Raw genomic sequence first — 17,473 nt, forward strand, 5'->3', positions numbered from 1 at the left:
TCAATTTATGCGCTCTTTTTTTCTTTTAAGATTGCTATATTAAAATAGTGGCCTCAAAAAGTAAAATCCTTCAGATTATATAACATCACTAATATATCTAAGCAAATTATACTATATGTACAATGTTAGCCAATTTATATTAGTAGGTAATTGATTTAAGGAAAATAATCTTCCTTTATAGTAAACCAAACTCAACTCCAATGTTTATAAATAATAATAATTTACCAATCCTGGTTAAAATCATTGGCCAATGTAGTTAAAACCCAATTGTTCTCCGCTTTGCCCATTTATCTTCAGACCAAATTAGTCTCCTGGTAATACAAAAAAGAAAGTAATGTACATCAACTTTTCCATTTCAAACACTGGAATTGATGCAAACAAAAGTAATGTATTTTTTAAACATATTGTGTCTAAATGAAAAAGGGCAGCTTCTTCAAAATCCATTACAACTATAGTTTTAGAGATTTTTATGATGTTTTGGTTTTCTGTGATAATTTCATTTCATTTGTCTAGCTAAGTTTTCTTTGTTCTATAAGTGTTGTTGTCAAATCTTAGTCACAAAAGATAGATTTCATGAAAATGATATCCACTACTGCATTGCCTCTTAAACCACAAAGCAGAGATTAAACCACAAAAAATCTATTTGCTTTGCTCACAGTCGAATAAGAGCCAAAATCTGAAAATGGCTACTGAGCCTTCTCCCTTGATGTTCATTCCAAGAAAATACAGGTAATGAAAGATAGTAAGGGAAATTCGAGGATCCCTTAAGCCTCCCAAATTTAACAAACAATCCACACCCTCCCTCACTATTTATTACAACTCCATAACTAACTTTCCCCACCATATTTCTGACAATTTCTTTTATTTACTCATACTAACTACTATTTAAGCTCATTCCTCCCAAATAAGCAATTTACTAACATTTAATCATCCATTTCTTTCTAATCCCAACTGAGAACCTGTCACAGACCGCAAGAGAATTTCAACTACTAATACTGTAACGCCCTACTACTTTAGAGCCGTTACTAAGTGAGTTTAAAATGTGCAATTAGCTCGCTAGACGAGGTTTTAATAATAAAAGTGTGATTAAATAGGAATCTAGGCTGTAATCTTTCAAAGTACTCTATTTCGTTAAAAGTTTAAGAGTTCAACATTCGCGATCCCAAAATGAGGTTTGTAAAATATTTACAATTCAAAATAGGTTTACAGATAACTAATAATCAAAAACATAGTTTAATACAGCCATTTCTCAAAATGCCCCCAACCAAAGCAGTCGGGCAGGCCAACACATGTACGCGCCGCCCCCACGCTCTCCGTACTCATGACTGGTTGACTTTCTCTTTGCCCTTACCTGCAACAGAGAGCACCCGTGAGCCGAAGCCCAGCAAGAAAACTCATACAGCACATAACATATGCATATCATACAATGATGGACCCAAAACAGGTATGTTTTAAATATTTATACTCGCAAGCGCACGAATCGTATTTATAGAATAGTTTTCATGTAAGCACGAGGTCGAACCCAAAGGAGTTGTCTAAAATTGAAAATGAAACTATTTTAAACCAAAATTAATAAATTCTAACCTAGTTCCAAAGATTGATGGGATTTTTGTAACAATAAAAATAAAATAAAAGATAATAATAAATAAATTAAAGACAATATATATAACATAAATTAATAATAGAAATGAAGATGGTAAAAGAAAGATTATTAAGAGAATAGAATCCACAAAATGTAAGTTTAATAATATTTATTAGTATATTGATTCCCAAGTTTTAGTGATAGTTAAAATAATTTAAACTATCATTTTCTAAATAGATTTATAACTTTAAGCACAAATTATTTCTAAAAAGATAGGATTTTTCTTCACTTTTCAAAATTATAATTTCAAAGCATTTAGTGTAAATCAATCTAATGAAATAACAAATAAATCAATGAACATTATTTATAAGGCAAAACATAATATTTTTGTTCTAAGCATGGATGTGTACAATTTAATGACACATCTTACACAAAGAATATTATGGTTTTGCACTAATGAAGAACAAAGTGTAAATATGTGCTAACAATCCAAAATACATGATATTTAAGATGAAATAATATATTTGAAGAAGAAAACCCTATAAACTTTGTTGTACAAAATGGGAAATCAACATACAAAATAAATACTATCTAGTTACATATTGTTTCATCATCACCTTAATAATCTTAAAAAGATTAGAAACACATAACTAGAATAATAAATACAAACTAAAAATTACAAACATAAATAGGAAAATTTGGAGGAGAAACCCCCAAAATTTCCTCTAAAAATACATAGAAAATAACCAAAAAGAAGAAGAACAAGAGAATTGAGAGGTTTTGAATGTGTAGAAATTATGGTATAGTAACCTCCCTTTCAAAATGGACACCCTAAATGGTCTTCAAAACTCTCAATTTATAGCCAAAATGAGTAAATTAAAATAATCAATTTAAATTAATTAATTTAATAATGATATGAAAAATAGGGGTAAATTATAGGGTGTAATAATGATGTTTTTAGGTAAAATGTGTAGAAAATGGGGTAAAAATGTGGTATTTTTGGCAAATGGGACAAGGGTACAAAAGTGACATTTTTATGGGCTCAAAATGTTGGTGGTAAAAGGGGCTGCTTTGTGCTTGAGGCAGGCGTGGTCTGTGGCATTTTGGCAGGTGAGAGGCGTGATGAAGGCTGGTTCCAGGTGAGAGAATTGCTGAATAAAGGATTGATGCTTGGAGTCTTGATGCTTGGAGTCTTGTTGGCACGTGGAAGCTTGCTGGGAAGGAAAAATTGGGCTTGGGCCCATGGCTTGATCATGGCATTTTAAAAAAAATGCCATTTCCCCTCTTTCTTTCCTTAAAAATGTCACATTTCCTTTATTTTCTTTACTTTTCAAGAGCATAAATTCCATACAAAATAAATATAAAATAAATCATAATACAATATTTTCAACTATAAAATAAATCAATTTAATTCTTTGAAAATATTAATTATAACTTAATTTATATTTTATATTTAAGTTTAATAATACAACATTTTTTTTTACCACTAACTTAACAATAATAATTCAAATAATTAACTACAACATTTTATAACAAAATAACTATAAAAACACACAAAAGTATATAAAATCATGATAAGACTAATAAATTCAAAATTACTTAAAAACTTAATAAATTACTTAAAAACTCAAGAATTAAGCAACAATTATCACATAAAAAGTGGTAAAATAACTCTATTTTGTAGAGTTATCATACAATCACTATAGCAGATAACTCATATCTAATCAGACAGTCCATAAGATTTAAACACATATACGGCCATGCCGTCCCATAAGCGTTACCAAAGCATGGGATCTCGGTCTACACCGTAAGGATATCCCATGTATCCATTGGGGTCTCACCCTAACCATAAGCAATCCATGTGCTAGGTGATATTCCCGACCCCACTGCCGTTCTCGGCCTTCGCCATTCTCGGCCCTTCGCCGTTCTCAGCTCCTTTGCTGTTCATTTTGCTATAACCACATATAGCATTCTCAAACAACAATCAAACATATAACAATTCATTTAAAGCTACACCCTAACAATAATACAATCTAGGGACGTGCCCTGCAACAACACTATGGGCCCATGGCCTGCTCTACGGGTGTTACATTTTTCTTACCTATATCCCGAGCTTAACAATGCACTAAAGCCTCTAGCACGGACCTCTATCCCGAGCCTCTTCGAAGACCTAGTCACAACACATATAAAACATCCTTTAATACTAACCAATCCAAAACCACTTCCCGGGACCAATCCCATACTCTCGGAATCCCCAAATTCCTAAAACAATGCATCGGAAACATCCCCCGAGCCCCCGGAGCAAATGCCCAAAAATGCAAAATTTCCTATCCTGAAAATAGCCTAGCGCCACAGCGCTGCCCTTGAGGGCCGCGGCGCCCAGCAAGTCATAGAGTACCCCCAGCCCTAAAGCAGCCTCGCGCCGCGGCGCCAAAGAGCAGGGCCGCGACACCCCTTCGAGAACCCAGAAATCTGGGTTTTCCTGAACCAAAACAACTCCAATTCAACCCAAACAAGTACCTAAGCCCCAAAATCAATTTAAAACCCCAAATGAACCCTTTAACAACCTATAAACATAAAAAACAAACTCATTTACACAATCACACTCAAAATCCATTCTTGAGTTTCAAATTTCAGAAGTTCAAACCATGGTTTCTAAAACATAATCCAAAGCTTAAAAACTGCAAACCAAACTTCTAAAATGTTAAACCACACTAAGTACGAAATTTAAACATGCTAAGGATTCATACCTCAATCAAAACTCAGCTTGAACTCTTCTCAATTCCAGCTTCAAGCCTTTTCCCCTTTTGATTAACCTAACTGAATTTCCAAGTAAAACCAGCCATATTCCTTTAGGTTCCCACACTTAATCTCTGTAAATTCAAGCTTAACTTCAACAAACACAGAGCTCAAATTCTTACCTTTGATCAATTCGTGCTCAAATTCGAATTTGGTTGCCTCAAACTCCCTTAATTCTCTCCTAGGTTTCAAGAGTTCAGTTTTCCTCTTCTTCTCCCCTTTTTCATCTAGCATTTTCTTCAAATTCAGCATAAACTCACTATGGCTAAGTGAAATACGTGATCACCTTTTCCCCTCAGCTGAAGTTATCTAACCCTTAGCCAAATGACCATTCTACCCTTCCATAAGTATTCTTTCCTAACTAAACCTCAAGGGCACCTTTGTCCTTTCACCTTTATTACAATTCTACCATTTTCCCATCTAAACCTGTTACTCTCAGAAGTTACTAACGGTTACTCATGTTACTCAATCACCATTAACCATTAACCACTAATTCTCAACTCAACTTACGAAATTCCCAAAATACCCCTAGGCTCCTCCCGAGCCGGGTATTTAATCTCGTTGTGACTTTTAAGTTAACTAGCTCCCTAGGACCGTCTCGGCACGTGCATCACATTAATATCACCACACTCACATGGTACAAATCACATAATACAATTATCACATTTATGCCCTCAGCAGACTAAAATTACCAATTTACCCCTAACATACAAACGGGGTCCACATGCGTATTTATACCGCCTAAACATGCATTCTAATCACATATTCATTCAAATTCATATATTATCATGTTAATTCACTTATTGCCCTCCAGGCACACTAATCAAGGTCCTAAACCTTATTAGCAACTTGGGGTGTTACAAATACCAAATAACAAACTATAATGCCAAAAACACAATGGCATTATGCTTCCGTTATAAATACTTTTAAAGATGTTACTCTTTTGAACTGTTGTTATCTTCAAGTTAGAGCCCTTTCTGTCTGCGGTCATTTCTTTCTGAGAGTGGTCAGCCAGAGCCTTGATTAATGAGTGATGCCCAGGTGGACTTCAAATAACTCCAACAAAACTTGTTGGCATTATTAGCCATCCATGATATTTTCAAGAAGGGAGGTGAACCCCTTTTTTTTTGGTTTTTTCGTAACCCCCTCCATTTAAATTTCATCTTCTTTTATTTGTAATTTGTTTATATAATTTCTCATAGATTTAGAGGTTATATAGAAGAAAATAAAAACATACATATTTGCTTTTTATTGAATCCGAGGTGGGATTGCAAAGGTGACTCTTAGCTAAAAGTAAGTTTAGATTGTCCTACCTAGTGGTAAGGTTTATGTCACAAAGCTGGCTATTTGTTCTCTACAAGACCATATTGCCTAACCTAACCATTAACCTCTACATAAAAGAATACATATCATGTGTTCAACCTTTATTTCCACCACAAGTTTTGCAAGACAAACAATTAATGAAAGAAAATGCTCAATATGGTTAGGAGAAAAAACTAATTGAAAAAGAAAATTTAAAGTGAAAGTACATTTTCTCTTTCATTATAATCTATGACTATTTCTATTTTACATCAAACTGAACAGCTTCTGTTAACATAGAAGTATAAGATAGATAAAAAAATTTTAACAAGCTTTACATTATTCAAGCATAATTCCCTGTGAAAAGGATTAATCTATATCATTCAACTTCCACCCAGATGTTGAATTTAAAAAATAACTGACCCTCAACTTCTAATCACTTGCAACCATTGGCACATTACTACAATTTAGGCAAAGTAATTTTTTCTTTCCTGTTTGTTTGTTTTTTTTTTCTTCTGTTGTGTGTTGTTTAGTTTTATTTTATTTTTGTAAGTGATTTATAGAAACATACCCCCAAAGCCAAAACCTATCCACACAGAAATTTTCTTTAGTAGCCCTTAAAATTCTGCTAACACACACCATTAAAGCTTGAAAAAGGCAATCATATAACTATTTAAACTTTGTGAGGGAAAAGAAAATACAGAAACTAAATTTCTTATCTTCTCACACCATGCAACTGAACAACAGTTGTTATAATATACATAATCAAGTGTAATTGAGAGTTTATTTACAACCCACCATATAAAATGTTCCAGGGTAAGTGTGCAAATGCTATCAATAAAACTACATAGAACTAACACTAAAACAAAGTAATAAACATCAAACAGTCCAATTTCAACACTAGAGGTCGTTGGTGAGAAGGGACTTGAAGACAAATCCTCATTAACTGACTGAGTACCTCAAGGCGCTACACCAATGTTCAAATGAATTTAGTTCCTATTAAAATTACCTACATTTAACAATCCCCTAGCACAGGTTGCCAGCAATATAATCTTCCTTTAAAGAGCCTCTACCAATAATAATTTGTATGTTGCGGTGATATATTGATGAAAACCTGTGTGTTGTTTGATTTGTTTGACATGTTGATGTTGATTGTGACACATAGCTAGGCTAGTAAATTAGGGGATGTGCTGTCCGATTTTTTATAAATTTTCTTGTACTTAGTTTTTTTGTATGTTTATTTTATTTTCTTAATTTTAATTTTTTACCAATTTTTATATAGTGTCGTAAACAACCAAACAATATCGATTGCTGATATTACGTTATGAGGATGATGAAGAATGTACTTATCAATGACCCTCATATCAAACCTTTCTTGTCGAAACAGGTAACAAACAATATACAACTATACATAATTTTAATTATTGTTTTGTTTCTTTGTTTTTTTTCAGTTCACCTCTGACAAACCATATACTACTCAAGAAATTGACGAAATTCGAGAAGAATGGGCGATGTCATTTTTACAATTGGTTAGAGCAAAATGAATGATGTTATAGCTAGCTTATTACAATACATGTTGAGAAATTTAAATTTCTTGCCAAAATTTTTTTGCTGTTTTTTTAGTATTTTCTTTGCAAATTTCTCTTAATACATTTTCGACACTCAAAGCTATATATTTTTTAAAATCAAAATGAAAATTGTAGCTGAATTTAAAAAAAAAAAAAATTAGTTTTAAGGGCATGCAAAGCGAGACACTCAACCCGATTTTTTAGGACTCGCATTGCGAGTCCTAAAAACATTCTCTTAAGACTCGCGTTTACTTAAAGGCACTCAACCCGATTTTTTAGGACTCGCAAATATTCTTTTAAGACTCGTGTTGCGAGTCCTAAAATACCTCAGTTTTTAAGGCTCTCAAATAGAGAATTCGCGCCCCGCAAGTCCTAAAAACGTTTTTAAGACTCGCAATGTTAGTCCTAAAAAACATTTTTTGTAGTAATGTAATGACATATTAAAGCATATTTCTACTCAATACTCACAATATACAAGCTTTGGATCATATATGAAAGATGATATATTTTAATATCTTAATTTATATTAATTATTACATTATATATTATTAACTTGGATTTAATATTCACTTTATTAGAGTTAATTTTTAGATTAGATATGTTTTGTTGATTATTTCATGATGTTACTTTTAGGTAGAAATTTAAATATTTGTTTTGTTGTGCAATTTAAGTCATTGCTTTGTTATATAATGAACAAAAACTTCTAGATATTTATTGTGCTTTTTCACATGACTATTTTTTTTTCTTATTTTTACTCTCCTTAAATTGAAAAAGTTAGTAGAGCAATTTAGTTAGAGTAGTATTAGTGTAATAAAAGTATAATATAATGATAATTATTCAGTAAAAATAAGTTTTGCTTAAAAGATGACACTTTCCACAAAACTAATAAAGAGAGCGGGGAATAGAGTTTTCTTTTTTAGTTTAGTTTAAATACATATGCGTCTCACAATAGAGATTGGGATTGGGAAATGAGATTGATAATTTCATAGGATTAGGATTAACATTTTTTATTACCTCTCAAATTATAAATTATCAATTTTACTACTTAATTTTTAAATAAAAATTGAAAACATAAATATGTATAGGTATGATTGTTTTTAATCTTTATATAATTTTATTTACTTATATTGTATATAATTAATTTAATAATTGAAATATTATATATATTTTTTCACTTGACTCAATAGAAAAAATGTATGTATCTTAATTAAATAATTGTTATTTTTGTCTCATGTATTGTTTAAAGATAGTAATGTTATTTATAATATACTTTTGCTGATGTAAAAATAATTAATATTAAAAATTGATATTTATTTTATTACATTTTAGATATATACATAACATCGAAATATTTATTTTATTTTCTATTTGTATTTATTTTTGAAAAATTGATATAGAAAGAAATTAATGTGCGAACAAATAAATATATATATATATTAAAATATCTCTTAAAAAAATATACACACATAAAACTTTATTAGTCAAGTGTATTTTATAACTTGCAAATGATTTTACGATTCTAAATAAAAGTAAATACATTGACAAATACGACTAGTTCGATGTTGATTAACATATAAAATACAAGTCAAGCAAATAAAATATTCTAAGTTCGAGTAATTAATTTGATTGAAAGTCATCAATCCGAATATAAACAATTAGGATTAAGTACAAATAAGCTACTGACTTTTGGACAAGGAAAGCTAGTAAATACATTAAAAATTCTTGATGATGTACATGTATATGACTATGATATATATCTTTTAATAGAACTGTGCTAGCTACTATGATCTTTCACTCGCTTTTAATTAAACTGGTACGTACATAATACGAATGATTCAAATAATATTATCATAGTAGAAAATGATTTAGTGAAAGAGAAATAAAGATTGAAGCTTGAAATCAATTCGTACAAGTTATCTAACTAGTTTGTAAGTTGTGTTTTGTAGAGGGTCATATTGTATTGTATCTCAAAAATCTAAACCAGTGATTGGATTAAAGGAGATTCGAAAGTTGATATTTCACATGAAAAATGGTAGATGAGAGTGGTGATGGTGGTGGGGAGAGATGGGGTTATAGGTAGATTTGATTCATAAATATATCTCTGGAAAATTGGAAGCTAATTTGTAGCTGCCTGTGCCTCCTACTGCCGCGATTTAAATCCTCATGTGATGATGCTAATTCATGGGCCCATCTTCATGTATTGATTCCATGTTTATATCAATCTGAACCAAATGGGCCTACGCCAGACCCATGCTGCTGCTTCTTTAGCATTAGTTTGAGAAGCTATGGTTGGACCATGTAGAGTCTTTTATAAGAGCAGTCAGAATGGTTGGCTGCTATGTATCACATATATCTTTATATTTTTAGAGAATTGATAAAAGCTCCATCAGATAATGTATTATTCATAAATATTTTAATTTGCTACAATACTATACTACATTTATAACACACTGTTCATTATCTAAACTATTTTTTAATTAATTTCTCATATTCTCTCTCCTTGTCTCCTTCGAGCTCCACTTTCATTTTTTTTTATTTGAATGTCTTTCTTTAATTTTTTTATATTAATTGAAACTAGCAACAAAGCCAAAAATTAGTTATGAATGATTGATTTAAATTGTAATTTTTTTTTTTTGTATATATATATATATATATATTTTCTCTCAGCCATATATTTTTGTATAAAAAAATCTTTCAATATCTTTAGTTATATTTGAAATAAATATTAATGTAAATATTAAGATATATAATAATATTATTAATAGTTAGATAAATATTTGAAATCAATAAAAAATTGAATATTTAAATGTTGTAAGGAAAATATATTTTAGCTTATTTTATAAATTTGGATTAATTAAAAATAAAATATCATTATATTTGACATTATGCATACATAAATATTGCAAGTATTAAAAGATATATAAATATTATTGTAAAATATAGAGATATTATTGAAAGTGATAGAAAATATTTAAAATAAATAAAATTATAAAAATAATAATATTTGAATGATATAAAGAAAAAAATAGAGAAGCTGATGTATGGTGTAATGTAAAACTTAGAGATAAAATAGAATAAGGTATGTTTTGGGGAGGTATTTTAAAAGATAAAGTAGAGCTTGAGTGCTGAAAATTTAAAGTTATAACACTATATTTCTAGGGATTTTTTCATGTCTATACATATAATAAGAAATGATTACAATTGGGAAATTTGACTTTTTATGCTTAATATGGGGTTGTAATTCAAAAAAATGCTAGGCATTTTTATTATTACAAAATAATGCCAATTCATTTTAGGATACCCAAAATGCTCCTCTCACAACTATCTCCTCTCTTCTTTCCTCCTCTTTTCCCTCCTCCTCTCTTCCTTCTTCTTGTTTCTTCCTCACTCTCTTTCACTCACCTCACCTCACCTCACACCACCACTAAGAGCACCACGGTAGAACCCCATCGAGCAAGGGACCGCCACTAAGAAAGCCATTTGTAGAGGGGATCAAGACCAAAGTAAGGGTTGAGAAATCTTGGAGAAAATTTTAATGGGTAAGCAATTTTTTCTTAAATACTTGGATTAGCGATGTTTCCTTTAAACTTTTTAGGCATTTCAAATAGATCTGAGCAATATTTGTACATTTTTTTGGGTTTTTTATGGTTTTTTGTCGATCTGCATTTTCTGGGAATTTATAGGGTTTGTGTTGTGCTCGATGGGTGCTCGATGCCTGCTCGATGCAGGCTCGATGGCACATCAATTTTTAGAGTTGCATGTTTTGCTCAATGGTTACTCGATACCTACTCGATGTGTGCTCGATGGTAATGTGCATTATCACTATTTCATGCATGCTCGATGGTTGCTTGATGCAGGTTCGATGGCACATCAATTTTAGGGTTGCATGTTCTGCTTGATGGTTACTCGATACCTACTTGATGGGTGTTCGATGGTAATGGGCAATATCACTATTTCATGCATGCTCGATGGTTGCTCGATTCCTGCTCGATGGCACATCAATTTTAGGGTTGCATGTTCTGCTCGATGGTTATTCGATACCTACTCGATGGTAATGTGCATTCTCACTATTTCATGCATGCTTGATGGATGCTCGATGCAAGCTCGATGGAACATCATTTTTTACGTTGCATGTTGTGCTCGATGGTTACTCAATACTTACTCAATGCAAACTCGATGGTAATGTGCATTCTCACTATTTCGTGCATGCTCGATGGAGGCTCGATGCCTGCTCGATGCAGGCTCGATGTTCATGTTTTTCAGCATCGTTAAAATACCATTTCCTACCATCTGTTTTTCAACTAATTGTATTTGTGTTTTTTTATTTCAGGTTCTATTGTTTACGTATTTGTTTCTTACGACGGTGTTTGGGAAATGCATGTTAGGAAATGATATTTTAAGGATGCTGAAGGTGAAGTGATACCAATAGAGAATGATGTCACTTACTTGCAACTACTTGACATACTACACGAGACATTTCAGGTGGATAGAGAGGTGTATGAATTGAAACTCGAGGTGCCATACATATGCGGCGACCAACCATTTGCACCGGTTCAATTGAAGAATGATCGTCAAGTTCGTGTATTCTTAGGAATAAGCTTGAAAGAATAGGTAGTCTTATGTGTGACTCCAGTTAAGAAGAATGTCATATCAGATCCTTCTCCTAGTGTGAACAAAAAAGACACGACCAGTGTCGATCCATCTCCTGCAGGTAGCAGTTACAAGCATCTTAGCGAGGTGGGCACTTTTGTTCCAGTTACTGATCCGATGGCTACTATTCAGCTTGATATACCACAAGGAGGTCCCACAGGTGTGCTTGAGGCATATGAGTACGATCCCTATGTGAATGATGATCCAGTTGGTAATTGCTTTGAAGATAATGATGATGGTTCCAAGGATGACTCGTATTATAGTGCAGATGTTTCAAATGAGGAGTTAGACATTTCCCAAGCCCAACAAGTAGAAGAAGAGTCAGGACTGCCTCTTGCACAGGCACACCACCCAACTCAATGACGCCGAGCACCTGCTCAAAGCAGTAATCAACCTACTAGGACAGAAGATAACACTGGGTGGAGGGAGACAATTGTATCAAGAGAAGATCACACCAGATGGAGTGCCCCAATGTTTACAAAAGAAGATATTGAGGCATCTGCTAAAACCCATTCCTCATCATCTGGTGGACCAATGGGAGAAATATATGTTGGGAAGACTTTTGAGGACAAGATTGATTTAAAAACCAAAGCTGCTCTATTTGCAATGAAGAATAACTTTGAGTATATGGTGAAAAAGTCTGGTACTGACGTGTGGTATATCACATGCAAAGATCCTGACTGTTGTTGGAGACTGAGAGGGAAAAAACTACCAATGTCCCCCATGTTTGAGATCACGGTATACAAGAGTGTACACACATGCTCACTAGAAGTGCGACAAAAAGGTCATCATCAAGCTGCACCGTGGGTCGTTGGACACCTCATAAAGAACAAATACGCAGTTGATGGGACCAGTTACATGGCAAACAACATAAATGAGGATATGAAGAAAATTTTTGGTATTGATATGAGTTATGAAAAGGCATGGAGATGTAGAGAGAAGGCACTTACGTATGTTAGGGGGACATATGAGGATTCGTATTGCAAGTTGCCATCCTACTTGCACATGTTGCAGCAAAAGAATCTAGGTACAATTACTGATTTTGTCACTGAAGATGGTCGTTTCCTATATTGCTTCTTTGCCCTTGGAGTTTGTAGGAGGGGATTCAGATTTTGTCGTCCTGCGATATGTGTGGATGGCACGTTCTTGAAGAATAAGTACGGTGGCCACATGCTATGTGTCGTTGCTTTGGATGCGAATAGTCATTTATATCCAATTGCGTTTGGGTTGGTTGATAGTGAGAACCACAACTCGTGGAAATATTTCATGACGAAGTTGAAGGAAGCCATTGGGGACGTTGATGACTTGGCTTTCCTGTCAGATAGGCATGCTAGTATTATTCATGCTCTAGAGGCTGTCTTTCCTGATGCCTACCACGGCGCATGCTACCATCACATCAGTATGAATGTGAAAGCCAAGTTCAAGACTGATCACTGTCACAGTGAGATGTGGGCAGCAGCCTATGCATGGAAGAAGACCGAATTTCTAAAGCATTTTGAAAATATTAAGCGAATGGATCCTCCTATAGCTGCCTATTTGGAGGGAATTGGTTTCGATAAGTGGTCTCGTCCTTTATTTCCTGGAAAACGATACAATATAATGACAAGCAACTACGCTGAAAGCTTCAACAACAAGACCAAGGATGCAAGAACCTTTCCAGTTACAATTTTTTTAGAATTCATTCGATTCACACTACAGTCTTGGTTTTCTGAACGACGTAGTGTGACAGAGAAGACTACCACCAAATTATCCACCCTGATGGAGGTAGATGTATCGAACAATGCTGACAAAGGAAGATTCATGAATGTTTATGCCCTTGGTCAATTTGAGTTTCATGTAACTGGTGTAGACAGCGATGCTGAGGTGAATTTGGTGACGAAATCATGCTGATGTGGGGTATTCCAGCTCATAGGCACACCTTGTCCCCATGCAGCTGCTGTTGGGGTTTTATGCCCTAATTAAAACCCAAATTCTTTGTAATCTCATTTTATTATCAATAAAAGAATAGAAATCATTTTTTGACTTGGTCAATCACTTTGCTCACATGTTTTATTTTCATGATTATTTGTTTAATATAAACTTCTATTAAATTCTGAGCATATAGCTAATCTTATTTATAGTGACGTAATCACAGTGGAATATAAATATGATTATATGTTCAAAAATAAGTTAGTCCTAAGATTATTCAGTGCACCGGATTTACACTGACTTGCCAATCTACGATATGATCTACTTACACATTACAGTGTTATGTTCTTTCCAGAACATTAGCAAAGTAGATAAGATCAGATGTATTTGTTACATCGGACAGGACCGATATTGACAGTTGATAAGATAAGTAAACATATCGTTATTATCTATTCTATTCATATCATATAGTTGACCATAGGTCAATTCAATCTCAATTCTGAGTGGTTAGTATTCTAACTGATTGTATTATTTGAGTTCTTTGACTTGTTCGTTACCAGCTTACCCTACGGACTAGCCCATACTTACATCTTGGGAACTCGGTAGTATAATTGAGTGGGAGTGTTAATCATAGATATGAACATCTATAGCTTCTGATGAAGAAGTGAAACGATGATTTCCTTTTAGTTTGGTTCAAGGCGATAAATGATAGAGATCTCATTTCAGTAATTAAATTAGTTTACTGAAATATCATTTACAAGGAACTAAGTGTTTTAAGGATAAAATACAATGAGGGGTAAAACGGTATTTTAGTCCTATCTCATTGTAGACCGTCTATAGAGGATTGAGTGACAATTATGGTTGTAACAATGGATAATTAATAGCGTATCTATATTTGTTATAGAGCGTTCTATGAATTCAAGAGTGCAATTCCAAGTCTATAGTGGAGTCATGAGGAATTAATAAGTTAGTAAATTTATTTGTTAGATTTATGATAACTTATTGGAGCTTGATTTCATAGGCCCATGGTCCCCATTGTACCTTGGATAAAATCATCTAGATAGTCTCAATTAATTGATTTAATTATCAATTAGAATTATCAAAGTTAACCAGGTCAATTTTGGATAGTTTCACAGAGTTGTGTAATTTTGAGAAGAAAAGAGAAATTATGACAGATTTATTAATTAAGATAAATTGGTATCTAAATTAATAAATAAATTTAAATCAAGGTTCAAATTATAAATAATTAATTTGATAAAGGATTTAAATAATTATTTAATTAATTAAATCAATAGAAAATAATATAGGCCTTGATTTTAAGTCTAATGGGCTTATAATCAAATGGGAAATTTCACGGGCCTATAGCCCATGATAATTTCGACCTAGGGCTTCAAAATGGCTGTTATTTTATTGATTTTTTAATTAAATTAAATGGCCTAATGGAGTCTATAAAAGGAGTGCTTAGAGAGAAGATTTCTGAGACGGCAGATAAGTCACAAGTCAGATTTTCTGATAGTTTTATATTCTCTCTAAACACAAGTCCTTTTCTAAGTCACTTTGTTCTTTTCTCTTCTTCTCTCTATATCTATCTCATGTGTTGAGAATTTCCCACACTAGTCTAGGTGGTTCTAAGGATACATTGGAAGATCGTGAAGAAAATAGAAGATCGGTTCAGTTTCTTGATAATACTCTGCGACAGAGAGGATACAAGAGTTAGAGAAACTGAAGGAATGACTCTTTAATTCCGCTGCGTATACTGTAAGTATTCTATTCTTTGTTTCTCTTTAAATTCAATTTTAGAAACATGTTTTAGGCTATCTCGTATTAATTTGTTTAATATTAGATATACATGAAAATAAATAAAGATCCTGTATAAGTTTTTTCCAACAGCTGTAGCTGCTATAGAGCGTGGAGTGAACCTTTAATCTTTGTGTTCACCGTTTTACACCATTGAGTCATGGAGAAATTCGTACAAAGAAACTATTTACCCAACTAGGAACGAGGATGACTGGATACTTCCAGATGACATTAAGAATATGGTAGTTGGTGTACCCATAGAGAAACAACAAGTTGGTTGGCCAAAAAAGCCAAAGCTAGGAAGACCAAGGACAAACCGTTGGCCATCTGGCCGGGAAAAACCAGTTACAATGCGTAAGTGCAGTAGATGTGGTGGTCGTGGCCACAACAAGTCCTCATGCAAAGCTCGACTTTGAGTTTATTTTTTGTTGTATTTTATTTAAACTTGAAGTTTAAGGTTATTTTTCGCTTTCTTTTTTTATTGTCGTTAATAAAAAGATGTTCGACTCAAAATTTTTTCTTAATAATCTAGATTTTAAGCAAATAAATATAACAAGAAGAGAATGTTCAATGTCTAACATTCTGATACCATAAGTCAACTATCCATTTGTTTCTGAACAACTCCATGTTGTCATCGCAGATCGTGTGAAGTGGTAGCCTACCCAATAAGTGTTCGATGTGCTTGATGGCGTACACACCACAATCTCCACTGTAACCAAAACATAAATTGCATTAGTAACAAAATCAACATAGAATTTAATTTAAAAAACTTGAATAAAAACTAGACTTTTAATTACCTGACTTTGGTTTGGGGTACTGAATCAACTGGCATGCGGTGCACATTGAACTCTTTGCATCTTTTAGCTCCAGGTGGAATCGTCAACCGAGGGTCGTCCTTGAAAAGTTCTGACTGCAAAACAACGATGGGAACAAAGTAGACCATGACTTCATAAACGATTGGAGTTGTTTATCACTTATCACTGTCACGTCCGAATCATAAACATTCAGAGTCCAAGTAGAAATGGAGGCTTCAACTGCAAACCAATGTGCTTGAAGGTAGTTCTGGCACCAATATACAGTGTCTACTCCCATCCACGATGCCAGAAATTGATTGTCAATTCTCGTAATCATTGATATCACATCTGAATCCCACAAAAACCTTTTCTCATCCGCTTCCTTGGCATTCTAATATGCATCATAACGGGCCGGTACCACTTGTGAGAACATAATATGTTGGGTTTTATACCCTTAATAAAACCATATTTCTTATGTAACACGTTATTATTATCAATAAAAGAAGTAGAAATCATTTTGTTTATTCAATTGCATTGTTCGCTTGTTTTATTACATGTTTATTCAATTAATACAAACATTCATAAAATCCTGAACATATGGATAGTTACAATTATGGTGACTAGGTCACAGTGGATTATAGTTGTAATTATATGTTCAAAAGAACAAGTCCTAGATTAGATGAGTGCATTGGATTTTCACTGATTAGGAAATCTATGATATGATCTACTTACACATTAGGAGTGTGATGTCTTGTCCAAGGCATTGACCAAGTAGATATGATCGGATGTATTTGGTTACATCGGACTAGGACCGATATTGATTGATAAATAAGTATCGTTGTTATCGAATCTAATCAATATCACAACGTTGACCATAGGTTAAGTCGATCTTAATTCTGAGTGATAATATTCTGCTAATTATATTATTTAAATCTATTGACTTGTTCGTTACCAGCTTACCCTACGGTCTAGCCCATACTTACATCTTGGAGATTTAGTAATGAAATTGAGTGGGAGTATTATTCATAGATATGAAATCTATAAACTTTTGTATGAGAAGTGAAAAGATGATTTCC

Source organism: Humulus lupulus, chromosome 7 (genome assembly GCF_963169125.1).
Source record: "Humulus lupulus chromosome 7, drHumLupu1.1, whole genome shotgun sequence".
NCBI classification, from domain to species: Eukaryota; Viridiplantae; Streptophyta; class Magnoliopsida; order Rosales; family Cannabaceae; genus Humulus; species Humulus lupulus.